Source organism: Dasypus novemcinctus, chromosome 16, assembly GCF_030445035.2.
Source record: "Dasypus novemcinctus isolate mDasNov1 chromosome 16, mDasNov1.1.hap2, whole genome shotgun sequence".
NCBI classification, from domain to species: Eukaryota; Metazoa; Chordata; class Mammalia; order Cingulata; family Dasypodidae; genus Dasypus; species Dasypus novemcinctus.
Window position 1 is genome coordinate 92,157,036 of NC_080688.1, and position 14,263 is coordinate 92,171,298.

A 14,263-nucleotide genomic window follows, 5' to 3' on the forward strand; every position below is an offset into this window, starting at 1 on the left:
AGTCAAGCATCAATTGCACTGCTTTAGGTTTCTCTATTTGCATTTTCTCTGCCAAACACCACCCAGGATCTCCTTACGTGGGGACTGCGGCGTGCTCTGCAGCAGTCGTCAAGTAGGCTCCCGCCACGCTGCGCGGCTCCACGCTGCTCCCCACTGTCTCCACTTCTCTCCCCGGCAGGGCCAGCGTCAGCCTCGACCTGCTGAGTCCGATGTGCAGGGTTCCAAATTTGTATTATGGGCATTTCTGCCTCAGCTTGCAGGCTGCAGTTTTCAAAGGTGTGTTCTGTAGCTCCTTTCTGGAAAAAATTAGCATATGGTAAATATAGGTCAAGTATGCACATGCTTGAAAATTCTACTCCGAGGCATGCGTGCTGGCGTGGATGTATGGATGGGACATGGGGGGCGGTGGAATAGAAGCCTCGAAAATTTGGTTGTATAAAATACCCTCGGTTTTTAGTTAAAAGTAAAGTGCATCTTCAGCAAGATCATATCGTGAAATAAATTAAATCAGCAGGGAAGGTCAGTATACATTCTGACTTGGGAACGTGAACTTTTCAGAAAGCGGTATTTATTACATTTTACTATTTTTAAAAGCCAGCTGCGAGATTCATAGCAAGAAATGGCCTGACATACAAATGAACGCTGAGCTGACGTGAAGGCTCTTTTCAAAATGGTTAATATGCCTTATTGGCAAGTCATCGCCGGTCCTTGTGTCACTGGTACGGCTCAGCTTTAAAATATATGGATTTAAAATCCAAGTATTGTGACTAATATTTATTTCAAGTACAGAATCTGTCACAGCAGTCGGGCATCCTATTACTAATGCAGTAAACTCTGTAATACTCTATGAGAGCCGGCCCTGCTTCGGTTCTTAGCTACATGAAAATAACAGTAAAACATGTCTGCGCCTTCCTGCCGCGCTTTCTGGTGACGTGGGAAGGTACAGGCAGGTAGCGTGTGCATCACCCGTAGCTCTGTGTCAGTATGCTGTGCATTCAGCTCGTTGAACTGCCCCCAGAACTTTGAGAATGTGGATATTTTTTGCGTTTCAATTTTTAAAATTGAGGGAACTGCTGTTGCTCCAGAAAGCAACTGGCAGTGAATGTCCCCAGTCGGCCGGGAGGTCCTCGTAGTTTTTGGCACCTGGCTTGTGAAAAACACCAGTGATTGTGGGAGGCGGGTATGTGGGGGTTTCAAGAGGAAGGAGCCCACAAAGTTCCGTGTCCTGTGGTCCCATGAAAGGGTAGAAGAGTTCCCTTACTTGATTCAGTGGGTATTGGATTTGCATTAGTTGTCAATTAACACCAGCACTAGGACCTGATTTTGGAAAGATGGAGGAAGAAGAGGCTGACGCTGGACCGAATGGGAGACACACAGAGCTGATTTTATATGTCTCCCCGTCCCCTTCGTTAACTGGAAAAATTAGTGTCTCCAAAGCACACGAAGACGACCTAAAACTGTGGCGGCCACGAGAGAGACCTGGGTCCCCCATCTCTCAGACCCCCCTCCTCTGCTGACTGCTGGTGGAAGCGGGTGGGGTGGAGGGCTGGGCCAGCATGTGGACCCTCCATCCAGGGGCTCAGCCTCAATGCTGGGGCTCCCCCCACAGCCCTGCCCCCCTCGAGCTGATTCTGAGTTGTTTCCAATCAGATGCATGCTGTTTGCTGTGGGTAGGCTCTGTTTAAACCGAGCTCCCAAGGACACCCCCTCCCCCAATGCTTTTTTTTGGTGGAAACAAATTCGAGTCCAATAGATGCCTGGTGTACATGGCAACGTAATCCCAAGGTGCCCAAGCAATTTTCTGAAAGTAGGATCTTGTTGTGGTGTTTGGCTAAATTTCTGGGAGCAAGTGGCTGAAGGCATTAGACTCCTGAGAGCTGAGCTTTTTTCCCCATGGGTCTCTGCAAATTAATCACCCTGCGCGCTAAATTTGTTTATAGACATATTTGGAGTGGGGGAGATTCGCGGGGGATGTATTTCTTCATTTGTTCTTTAGAGCACCTGCTGGAAGTTTCTACAGCGGCTCCTCTGCTACCACGTAGGACTTCAGTGCTCAGTGTCTCGCGATGGTTATGAGGATGATGACAAAGATCCTAATAAATTTATTCCTCCATGCTTCCTCCTGGCAATTCCGGGCTCTTGGCTATCTCAACGAGAGTTAAGGCAGTCCAAGGGATAGATATGTGGGGGTTTTAGAGAGAGAGGTAGATGGATTTGTTTGTCTGTTTCTATAGCGATTGCTTCTTAAAAATAATTTTGCCGTTTATACAAAAGCGGTAGATGGGTTTTCTTGTGCTCGCACAGGGAAGATTTTTTAGTTTCACACATGTTCGGTTTTAATGGGTAATAATTACCTCTTTGTATTTGGATGTCAGGCTGGTTATGAGGCCTAATTCTGGAGGCAGCCTCCCATTGATTTGCTTGCAACTGCTGGTTTTAGCCAGCGCCTCCTCGCAGGCCGGCATCCAGCCCTGTTTTTAAGACAAGTTAACACTTAAGTGGCTCCCTCAGCTCCGTTTACACAGACACACTTGCTTCCCTGGCCCTTTTTTTTTTTTTTTCCTCCGGGCCCTGGAATTGAGCACACATATGGTTTCATGGTTGGGTCTTTTTTGTACCTCCTCCCCCCCCACCCCCCCCCCAAAAAAAAAGAGCCCACCCTCCCTCCCGCCGCCCTTTCTGCACGCCCCTGGGCCGGGGTTTGCTTCCGCCCGTCCTGCAGGCCCGGTGGCTGCACCCGCGTCCCTGGGTGTGCTGGGAAGGCAGTAAAAATGAGCCCTAATCAATCTTCCCGGGAGAAGCAATGGGCATTAGAAGGCCACTATCCTGTGACTAAACACACCCCTTTTATGGAGTGTTGGTGCTAATAAAGGACAGCTTATTACTGAGGCAGAGACCAAAGCCGGGGTGAGGTCAGCCGTGACTGGCAGTCATCAGTCATTCTTAATGATTCTTTTTCCCGAGCTTTCTAAGGGATTCTGAACGGAGTGCAAATCACTCGGGGTCATCCGTAGTTCACGTACCCACAGATGGCAAAGGTTCTGAAAGACTTTGGTTTAAACTTGTAAAAAAAAAAAATCCTCCCTTTTTTTTTTAAGAGAAGGGAAAATACCCCAAAACAAAACATAGATTTTTCTTATTGGAACGTGTTCATGTTCTTTCAGCCTAATAGATGTTTTACACACGACAGTGCTTGTGCATTATTAAAAGAGACATAAATTTATGTTTTATGACGTCTGTCTTCTTTAATTATTACCTTTGATGTCTATTGGTGACTAAAGAGAGCTTAACAGGATTTCTTTCTCTTCTTAAATTTCACGTAGTGAAGCCCCAGCCCCTGACAGATGTCTCTTCCTCACCTTCAGGATTATTTTATAAATCCCTTTCTGATGAGCGGAAGTGTCAAATCAAGGACAGGTCATAAAGTAAAAGTATAAACCTTTTAAAGAGAGACCTTGGTAATATATAAACATTCTGCACACTATCTGAATTTTTTATGGACTAAAGAAAAATTATATTTCAGCCAGAGGAAGGGAGAAGTTTAAACATCATCTTGGGTCTTAATGTATGATTTTTTTCCCCCCTCATACTTTTATTTATAGCCATCGAAGAAGCCATTGACTTTCGGGGCTATTTTAAATATTTTGACTCAGTTTGGGGCTGCGTGTTAATTTTACGGGTTTAAATCCAGAAGGCTGGCTTTTAATTGATACTCAAGTGGCAGCATGGTGTACTGGGAGCAAGTTCCGCCCGTGGGGCAAGGCGTGGCTCTTTGTTCTTCCGCTTTTTTCCTCTTCCTCCTTGCGCCTCGGTTTCCTCATCTGTAAATGGAGGACTGAGGCTACCAGAGGAGTCCCCCAGTGATCGTATTCCACAGCACCCAGCCTCGGAGCATGGCGCGAAGGCGCTCTGACGGAGCAACAGCTGGCCTTTTCTGAAAGCCTGGTTTGGTAACATCTCAGTTCATTTTTACTTATAAAAATTGGGAGGAAGCTGAGATCAACAACTTCTGGGCCCTTCTGCCATCCCACGTGGGGCACGTGGAGAGGTGCTCCGCACGAGACTTGCTTTTGGGTGGAGGCGAGGCTGGGCCCGCAGGTGGGGTGGTGCTCGCAGGGCCCGGGGTGTGTCCTTGTGAGCTCCCCAGAGCCGGAGAGCCTCACACGGCGCGCGTGAAGGCTGCTTTTTAAGAAAACAGCGCCCGTGGGTAACGTCACATGGGGCGCTGCAAGTCCAATGCAACGGGCCTTTCTTGAGCATCGCTGTGTGCAGGCGGCACCTGGCGCCAGGTGGGTACACCTCTGGCGCTCCTGGAGACGTTGGGGCGTGAGGGCCGACAGTGCCTTCTGTTTGTTTTGTCTGTCTGAGAGCCGTGATGCCTCTGGACCAGCGCTCGCGTGTGGCCACCTCAGGGCGCGGGATGGAACCTTCTCCGAGCCCTTGCACCCTGACCTCAGTGGGCTCTTTTGAACAGGACAGGTTGCCCCACAACCTCAGCAGGTCTCTTGGGCGCAGGAGATTGGATCCCGGCATGGCGGGACAGACCCTCAACCACTTGCGACGCCGATGAAGAGGCAGCTGCCCGACTCGGAACCCGAGGGGTCGGGTCCTCCCAAAGACAAGGGTTGGCTTGGCTTGCGTCTCATTGAGGACCTTGCAGAGAGAGTTGGCTAGGACTGGATCCTCATTGTCGGGATACTGCTCACTCAGAGCCTGGAGTTACCCGGGAATAGGTTTTCCTTGTTATTTTTTTGGAGGAATCGTTTAGAACTCAGACTTGGTTGAGGGCAGAAGTGCGCTCTCCCTTTGTGTTTTTATCTGCTTGGGTGTCAAATGCCAGTTCTTTGGGCAAAATAGGAAGCTTACATTATAATCTGTGCTAAACAATTGTTTTGGAAATAATTGCTATCTCTAGGAAAATCTCCTTCCCAGAGATTAGATTTAAAAGCTGTAACTCAATAATAGTGAGGACAAAACTGGCCACATATTTTCAAGGCAGAGTCATATATACAAATATAAACATTTGTTTGCAGAGTATAAACGCCTTGAATATTCAGAGCAAATAAGTCCTGATAGGACAAAAAAAAAAGTATTTGAATGTGGCTGTTCTTTTCAGCTTTCCTTGGTGGTCAGTAGCTATTCTGTGTCTCTGAGGAATGTTTTTTTTCCTGCTCCCCATGGGTCCAGCTCTGCGTTTCCAGAACCTTCCACGCCTTGCCGTTGGTGAGCTCTCTAAACCTTTGATTCCTTCCTGATTTGGCCTCTGGAAAGACTTGTATCAGACACTGTCTTATCTGTTTGTGAGGCAGCTCAGGCCCCAGATTTCAGTCATGGGTTTTGGCTACAAGTTAGAGTGTGATTAATAATTGACTAATGTAGCTTTTATTTATCACAGGCTAGCACATTTCACCATTACCGAGTTAATTTATGTTAAGTGTAAGCTGTCGTTCAATCTGTTTTTCAACTTTTTTTTTTTTTTTTTTTTTTAAATCTTAAGTCTATCTTTCACTCTTTGAGAAACAAAATCCTTCTACAGGGCACAGGCTTACTTGGTGCCAAAAAGTTGATTTCCTTTTCACTGGAGCCATACATCACCGGCCCTCCCAGCTGCGGTGTCAGCCTCTGACAGAATGACATGTGTCATTTATCAAAGGGGCCAGGCTGGGCCTTGGGAAAGGCGGCCGGCAAAGCCTGGGAGAGTTCATTTCGCAGTCCCCTCCTACCCTCTGCGAGCCCCTTGCCAGGAAAGCCTGTGCTGCTTCTGTCCTCACAGCGTTCCTGTAAGTCCTTCAACCTTCACAGAGTTAACCCTCCCCACCCTGCTCACAGCAACTGCCGCAGAGAAGGTTCCGGAACCCAGACGACGGATTGTTTTGAGGCTGGAAACTGACAGCACCCAAGTGGCTGTGGGGCCATCCCCTCGCCGCCCTGTCCCCCCCACCGCTCCGTGCAGTCGGCTTTTCCTTCCTCCCCTGTTCTGAGGAGACTTTAAGAATTAAAGCGCTAAGTTTTTCTTCAGCAGGGCAAGGTCAGAGACATAAAGAACAGGCAATAAAGCGTTTCCCTTGTATCAAAATAAGTAGGTCCTGCTCCTCCCAGACAGAAGCTCGGCCTTATATTTATTTCAGAGCCCGCCTAATAAGTGTTTTACTCCAGGCTATTTTTTGAAACCACCTACTAAAACCCAATAGATGTTGCTTCTTCCCTCTTGCTCAGGATTTGTAACCCCGTCGCTGTCTGATAAACACAAGGTTTGGGTGTAAAACTTGCTAAAAGGGCATTTTTGAGGAGGGGAAAAAAGGGCTGTCTTTACCTCAGAATTGTTTCAACTTTTTTCCTAGGAGGGCCGCTACCACCCGACAACAACCAAAAACTGAAAAGGAAAACAAACAACAGATCTGCCAGAGGAAAGCAGCCTCTTGAAATATAAACGCGTTTGACTAAAATAAATTTGTTTATTTTTTCCCTGCCCGCTTCAGAGTTTTGCATCTGAAGCCTGTGTGAGAACGTGAGAAAAGTTATCGCTTCCCTCCTCGACCCCTTTGTGCTTCGTGTGGTTCCTACCCCGTGAAGTTATTTACAGCGTCAGATCTCGCTTGAAGAGATAGCTAAGGAGACTGTTGCCTCAGCCAGGAACTTTCCAGAAAGGCGTCCTATAAATTAGCCCCTGCTCAGGAGTGGCTGATTCCGAGGCGGAGCTGGCCCTTTCATTTGTCTACATAAGGCTAATTTATTTTTGCAGCCAGATGTGGGCTGACAGCCATCACTCAGAGCCGCCTTCCCCCACCGTTAGGAGGTCGGGAAAACAGTCACGTTTCCCATTTTACAGAATCCCCATCAACATTATTGAAGATGGATGTATCTTTAAAGCAAAGATTGATTGTGGATATCGGAGTTATGGTGTCATTTATCATGGTGAAAATTATTTAGACTTGGGCTGTACAAGGCTGTAACTTGAGACGCAGCCAGGGGAGGGCCCTTCTGAAGCGCGGATCCATGAACTTTAATGGATGGAAGGCTTTTTTCAAAGCTCAACTCACTATAGCGTGATTTACTCTTCTCACCGGGAGGAAACAGGACTTTCGGCTTAAAGGGGCAGCACATCTCATTGTCCTGGTCGGCGGGTCCTGCCCCGGGAAGGCGAGGAGGGTGGGCGCCGGGCTGTGGGTGCGGGGTGTGGTGAAGGCTGCCCTGCAGGTGGGTCTCCAGCGGTATCCCCACGCCCCTCTGCTAAGATGGGAACTGACGCCGGTGCCAGCTGTTGAGCCCGAGCGGGCACACCTCTCCTGAGAGCCGTCGCCATTTAGATTTTGGGAGACCATTGAGGCCTCCGAGCCTCCGTGTCAGGAGCAGGGTGCCTTGGGGAGAATGGGTGCTCTGGGCAGGTGCCTGAAGGCCGGAGCGTGCACTGGAGGACACCTGGGTACCTGGCTAATGCCCGTCCCTTCCCCTGGCCTCGGCTCGATGGACAGCAGCTCATCTGGGAGTGCCGAGGGTCCCTTGATGTGGGCTCAGTGCCTTGAAGCTGAGGATGTAGGCTCAGTGCCTTAAAGGTGAGGATGTGGGCTCAATGCCTCGAAGGTGAAGATGTGGGCTCAGTGCCTCGAAGGTGAGGATGTGGGATCAGTGCCTTGAAGCGGAGGATGTGGGCTCAGGGCCTTGAAGCTGAGGATGTGGGCTCAGTGCCTTGAAGGTGAGGATGTGGGATCAGTGCCTTGAAGGTGAGGATGTGAGCTCAGTGCCTTGAAGCTGAGGATGTGGGATCAGTGCCTTGAAGCAGAGGATGTGGGCTCAGTGCCTTGAAGGTGAGGATGTGGCATCAGTGCCTTGAAGGTGAGGATGTGGGCTCAGTGCCTTGAAGCTGAGGATGTGGGCTCAGTGCCTTGAAGCTGAGGATGTGGGCTCAGTGCCTTGAAGGTGAGGATGTGGCATCAGTGCCTTGAAGGTGAGGATGTGGGCTCAGTGCCTTGAAGCTGAGGATGTGAGATCAGTGCCTTGAAGGTGAGGATGTGGGCTCAGTGCCTTGAAAGTGAGAATGTGGGCTCAGTGCCTTGAAGCTGAGGATGTGGGTTCAGTGCCTTGAAGGTGAGGATGTGGGCTCAGTGCCTTGAAGCTGAGGATGTGGGCTCAGTGCCTTGAAGGTGAGGATGTGGGCTCAGTGCCTTGAAGGTGAGGATGTGGGCTCAGTGCCTGGAAGCTGAGGATGTGGCATCAGTGCCTTGAAGCTGAGGATGTGGGCTCAGTGCCTTGAAGGTGAGCCTCTCACTGGTTCTTCGTCTCCTCCTCCATGGCGCTGAGGGAACCCCTTCTTTCTTCCTGGGCCTGGCTCCAGCCCTTCCCGCCTTGTCTAGTTCAGGAGGAATCGTCCCCGGAGCTCACACCTGGGCGTGCCCATCGCTGCCGCCGTGGTTCTCTCCTCCGTCGTCCGTCCGACCTGCTAACATTGCTCTGGGTCATCTCCCCATCACAGAGGTTGGAGGTGCACTGCGGGAGGAGCCTGCTCTGTGGGTGCCAGCACAGGCCTTCCGGGGCTGTGCTGCAGACCACGCAGCCTCTTAGCTGAGCAATGCCACGGCCCGGATGCCACGGGGCCGCTCGCTGCTCGCCGGTGGTCTGACTTGATTTCTTCTCCTAGGAGGGCCCTTCTGGCTTAACGTGAGAGATCCCCGGACTCGTCTCGTGGCCCAGTGTTCGTTCTCGGAGGGCAGCAGTGTCTGATGCATGGATGTGCCTCCACCGTCCCCGCAGTGACTGTTCAGGGCCCATGTGGCCCATGTGGCCCATGGGGGAGCCTGGGTCTTCTTTCCTGACATCGCCCCCTGGCTGGCCGGTACCCGCATGGACGCCAGGCCCCCCGAGGGCAGGGCCACCTGGCTTGCTCGCTGTCCGTGCTGGACCCTAGGAGGGCCCTCCTGGCTTAACATGAGAGGTCCCTGGACTCGTGTCGTGGCCCAGTGTTCGCTCTTGGAGGGCAGCAGCGTCCAATGCATGGACGTGCCTCCGCCGTCCCCGCAGTGACCGTTCAGGGCCCACGTGGCCCATAGGGAAGCCTGGATCTCCTTTCCTGACATTGCCGGTGCCCCCGTGGACGCCAGGCCCCCCGAGGGCAGGGCCGCCCGGCTTGCTCGCCATCCGTGCTGGACCCTAGCATGGCACCCAGCGTGTGGACAGAGCGCAGGCCAGCGTGGTGTGTACCTGGGCGCCCTGGGCCCAGCCTCGGCCCCCTCGAGGGCAGGAGCGCGTGGCGGCCACCGGGCACCTGCATGCGGGTCACATCGGGAACGGAAGACGGGCTGGAGCCGGCTGTCCCGGGAGCAGTGCTCCTTATGATACCCCCAAAAAACCTGAAAAAAATCCAGCCTAACGAAAAGAGGAACACGGCGAGCGGCAGTCCTCGCCCCCCGCGCGTTCTGGAGAGAAGAGCATCTTGGAGAAGGAGCGTGTCGCCCCGCCATGCCGCGGCCAGTCCTGGAGGAGTGTGGCTGCCCGCTCTTCCGGTGATTTGGGGCGCTGGAAGGGACGCATGCCAAGCTCCCCTCCCAGCCTTGCGATGGTTTATAGGTCCGCATGTACTTGCGAGTTAAAAGCACATTCTTCGCCTTTTAGGAACACACGAAATGTCTGCAAACAGGAAGTAGTTTATCAAATTCCTATGAATCATGAGGCCTGCGAGGTTGACCGAGGTCAGATCATTACACTAAATATATTGTAACCATTCATGAGCATGCACTCCGCTGCCATCTTGATGATGTAGAACCGCTGGGTCCTGATTAAAAGCTGTTTGGCGACGAGCGGTGCAGTGCAGGCCCCCTCTGGCCTGGGTGAGTGACAGTGGCTTCTGGGATGCCAGGCGCTCCTGATGGCGCGGCCTGTTGCTAGGAACACACCTTACCCAGGGGCTCCTGCGCCCAGACGGAAAACACAACCCGAGCGACTGCCGTCGGCTGCCACAACTGCGCACCAGAAGGAGGCCAAATTGATCACGGTGCGTTCCGGAGTGCGGCGCGCGTCGTGAAAACCATTGTTTTTTAATTTTTTTCTTTTGAGAGTTTGAATGAGGTGATTTATGGTAGTTATCCATCTTAAGGGTCATCCATCAATTTTTAGGTGCTAGGCAATCAAACCAGCAGCTGTTTGCTTTGCATCAAGCTGAAAAGTTGTCACTCACCACTCGCAGGTATGACCTCAGCGGCTGAAAACATCATGCGTGCAAAATTAAAGAGACAGACCCTTTCTTCCCTGATCCGTGGCGTCCCTATAATTTGTCCGTGTAGTACTAGCCCCTTGTTGGAGAGTCTAAGAAAAATAAGAACAAAGGAGCGGCTGGGAAACCACTTGGCTGGAAACTTGAAGGTAGCCGTTAAACGTGGTGTTTCACCGTCGTTCCGTATTTGTGCTGTGCAGGGCAGATAAATCAAGAGAACACCTCCAGGGGCTGGGAAGTGAACGCCAAGTGTGACACCGTTTCAATAAGCCAGACTTTAAAAAACGATCAGTTCTCTGGTGGGACAAAACCCCAAACCCTGCGTTTCTCGGTGTGCGCCTCAGGTTGGAGGCTGAGCCCACGGCGGCTCTTGGACTGGCGGGGATGCTGTGCGGTTAGATGAGGCCCTGTCTTGTTGGTAGAGTGAAATGGCGTTTGCGCCACGCCGGGCTCCAGGCAGGGGGTTTCGAGGTGCAGGAAGAGGTGGTGAGGGCGCCGTCCCACAGCCGCGTCCTGTGGGCCTGTCTGGGGCCCAGCGCTGCTGGAGTCCGTTTGTGGGGCCGCTTGGGGGCCGTCCGTCTCCAGCACGAGGCTTCTCCAGATCCTTGGACTTCCCTGGGTCACCCCAAGAACAGTTTGAGTCTCGATGCATTATTGACATTGAGAGGCCCTTCCTAGGTGTCAGTGCCACGTTAGCTGATGTGTAAAAAACGTACCTTCCTGCCCGCTGGGGCTGTCGCTCCTCGCAGGGTTTCAGAAGTGATCGCTGGTCGGGAAGGCGGGTCCACATGCGTGTTGGAACTGATGTTTAATCGAATAAACCAGATTTCCATCATTCGTGAGTCTTCCACGAAAGAATTTTTCCTTTGTTTCCCAGCTGGGTTTATAGTGTATCTACAAAGGGAATCTCTCCCAATGAAGTGCCATTTTCAGGATCTGTACTTCAAAATACAGTATCTTCTTTCATTTGAATTACATGGATGACGGTTTCAATTCACTTGATTTTTAGATCATGCAGCTGTAAGACTGCATTTGGGAAAGTAGAAAATAAGTGTAATTTGGGAAAGGTTTGCCTTACTCTTCAGCAAAGTATATACTTTTTCCATTTATTCATTTGGTAGGTATTTCTGGGTATCAGAAATATTTCTGTCCAACAGACAGTTGTGCCCATTAGAAGAGATTTCTGATCACGGCTGCTCTACCCCACATCTGCACCAGGACCCCATGTAAAGTACAAAGAAGGCCATGTGCCCCCCGCCCTGAAAATGAGCAGAAAGCTTAAGATGGGACACAGTCCCGCTCCTGATACCCTGGGGGCCAGATATGTTTTGAAATTCAGAATATTTCAGATTTTCAAAAGAAAATTCTTCGTATCAACCGTAGGTTCTGCAGCCTTCCCTGGCTTCTCGAACATGTGGCGTTTCCTACCGTCATTTGTGTGACGATTCACACCGCTTAGGAGAAGGATGAGAAGTGCCCTCATGCCAGTTCAGACCAGGCTTAGCGGACAGCGAGTTTGGGTCCGGGTGGACTTGCCCTCAAGAAGTTAAGCAACGCCTCTTAGTTGTCAGAGCTTCCTGGATTTGAGAATTGTGGCGAAGGGCTCATGGGCCCGCGCCGGGGCAGGGACACGTGGCGCAGGCCCGCTCGCAGCGGCCTCGGCTGCTCTCAGCTGGGCTTGCTGGTGGCCCCCGCCCCTGGGCGGCCTTCTGGGCCTCCTGCTGCAGCGGTTCTCTTTGGAGCGTTCTCCCACGCCCTCACCTGAGCGCGCCCTTGGAACTCTAGCCTCCCCACGCCCGGGTAGGTTATCTCCAATGTAGCCCACTCTCCATGCGGTGCAGCTGTGCTCCAAAATGTATTCACCAGGTACAATGAATGTCCCACGATAATGGAAGAGGTTGTTGATGTGGGAGGAGTGGGGTGAGGGAGCTGGGGGGTATATGGGAACCTCATTTTTGAATGTAACATTTAAAAAAAAAAAGGAAAAAAATAAAATAAAGGAACGTGCTTGACCTCCCTGTATTCTCATGTGTCTTGTAAAATGCAATCTTCGCACTCGTGGGGACGCTGGATTGAGTATGGCGGAGCACCGTGTTGGGGAAGTAAGAATCCGAAAACTTGCTTCCTGGCACCCCGGTGTGCTTCTGCCCATTTTCATGGTGACAGCAGTAGAAGGCGCGCCCTGCGTCGTTGCCTTGCGACGGGATGCACGCTCGCCTTGAGGCCAGCGCGAGTGTAGACATGCCAGCGGGTCAGGGAGAGGAGCCTTGGAACTGGCCCTTCTTTTTTTTGGAGGGGGGGTGTTGGGGATAAGGGAGTCAGCTTGGGGGGCTACTAATGAAAGAGCTCTTAGAATGTTGGGGCTCACAGATCCCTGCAGACGGCCTCCCCGGTTGCTGCTCTGATTCTCTCTTTGCCAGCGGTTTTCCTTCTGGAGGGCGTAATGTTGAGTTTCCTCAGAGTCTTCATCCGGCGCAAAGGTGTCGCACTCAGGGCTGTGGAGTCAACGCCGCAGGGCTCACTCTCCAGCCCGGGCTCGCCGTGCACACCCCGACGGGTACGGCTTGCCGGCCTGGGAAGACTTTCTGCCTGTAATTGGCTGGGAGGACTAATTAATGGATCTTCAAAACACCCCGGAGCCTGCGGAGGAGGTGTGCGAGATTGCGGGTTATTTGTGCTGTGTCCTTTCTGGGTGGCGTCGGGGCTCCCTGTGGTGAAAGACCACACGTGCTGCTTTGTTCTCGTTAATATTCCGTTTAATATGGCTCAGAAGAGGCGTGATTTAAACGGCCCACTCTATGCACGTGCAGAGTGACGCTGAACTACATCCTGCACTTTGGTGGCATTTGCGGCATGTCGCCCAGCAAGCAGCACCGCCAAAGAAGAGATGGTGGCTGTCCACCAAGCTGACCAAAGAGGCCAGATGCCGGGGGCCGGGGGCCAGAGAGGAGCAGGGCGGCCCTGGGGAGCCCTGGATTTGGGATCTCTCCTGCCGGCCTCCCGGCCCCTTTTCCTTCCTTCCGCGCCCCTGCTGTCCTCCCTGCTCTTCTTTCCTTCCATTTATGTACCTCCATCTACCATCTCCTCTACCAATTTTCAATGACACTGGCTTTAGAAATCTTCCTTGCAAAGGTTTTGTCCGGTTTAAAAATTATTTTGCAATATTTTGTGCTCTTCAGAGGACGATTGCTCTCGGATCTCATAATTCGCAATAACTATAGTTCCGGAGGATGGAATGGTGGCGATGCGTTGGGAATAGTAACTGCTTTGTCAGGGCTTCCGCGCTGTTGTTGGAGAGCGTTTCCCCCCCATTAATTTTGCATCTTCTGAATATGAACTGGCCTTCATTACTGAGCACTCATCTTGGTTGGTTGGTTACCAGCTCGAATTAAGAAAATGCCACGTGCATCTCGATCTCTCCATTGAGTTTTCTGTTAAATACGATACGGCTACGCGCGCGCGCACTCACGTTTTTGTTAACTTGGTTCAAGGGTGTCGGTAAAAACATTTTTCCACTTCCCATTTGCTGTTCATAAAACACTCGAGGGAGAAACTGTTTCTGTGCTATTTTTGATGGGGTTTTAAATAAATTTTAGAGATCGTGGTGTGCGGCAGTGCCTCTTATTTCATTCTTGCGGTGGCCCAGCGTGCACCGGATGGTTTCTGCCTGTTGAAAATCTGCTTTCCTTGCGTGACGATGATTGATTCCTTCCGCGTCAAAGCACGGCAGGCTTCCTGGTCGTGGCAAACGGCGTGCCTGCTCGTGTTAGGGGCTTGCACGCATTATCTCGTGGGAATCCAGGCGATGGTTTAGTCAGCTGGTGCTCCTGAGGCGAGCCGAGTGCCTCGAGTCCTTCTTGGACCAAGGTTGGGGTCTAAATAAGAAACATAGCCACACGAAATGCACAATTTCCTTGCTCTTGGGCTGGCCGAGTCGGCACACCCACCCCCGTTCTTACCTCCGTGGACCCCTGGGGAAGACTCAGGCTGTTCCCTTTGCTGTGGGGCTCAGAGTGAGTTTTAGCCTCAGCACTAAAACTTACTAGCCCACACCCCCAG

The 14,263-nt window shown here is 51.6% G+C and overlaps 1 protein-coding gene and 1 long non-coding RNA gene across 2 annotated transcripts in view; both read left to right on the plus strand.

Annotated features, from left to right (window-relative positions):
- The window catches only part of TSHZ1 (teashirt zinc finger homeobox 1), a 74,620-nt gene that overhangs the window by 10,411 nt on the left and 49,946 nt on the right, over positions 1-14,263 (plus strand). The window lies entirely within an intron of this gene.
- On the plus strand, positions 5,472-12,214 carry LOC139436629 (uncharacterized). Its single transcript, XR_011645910.1, has 2 exons — positions 5,472-5,780; positions 6,342-12,214. It is a non-coding gene; the product is annotated as an uncharacterized lncRNA (long non-coding RNA).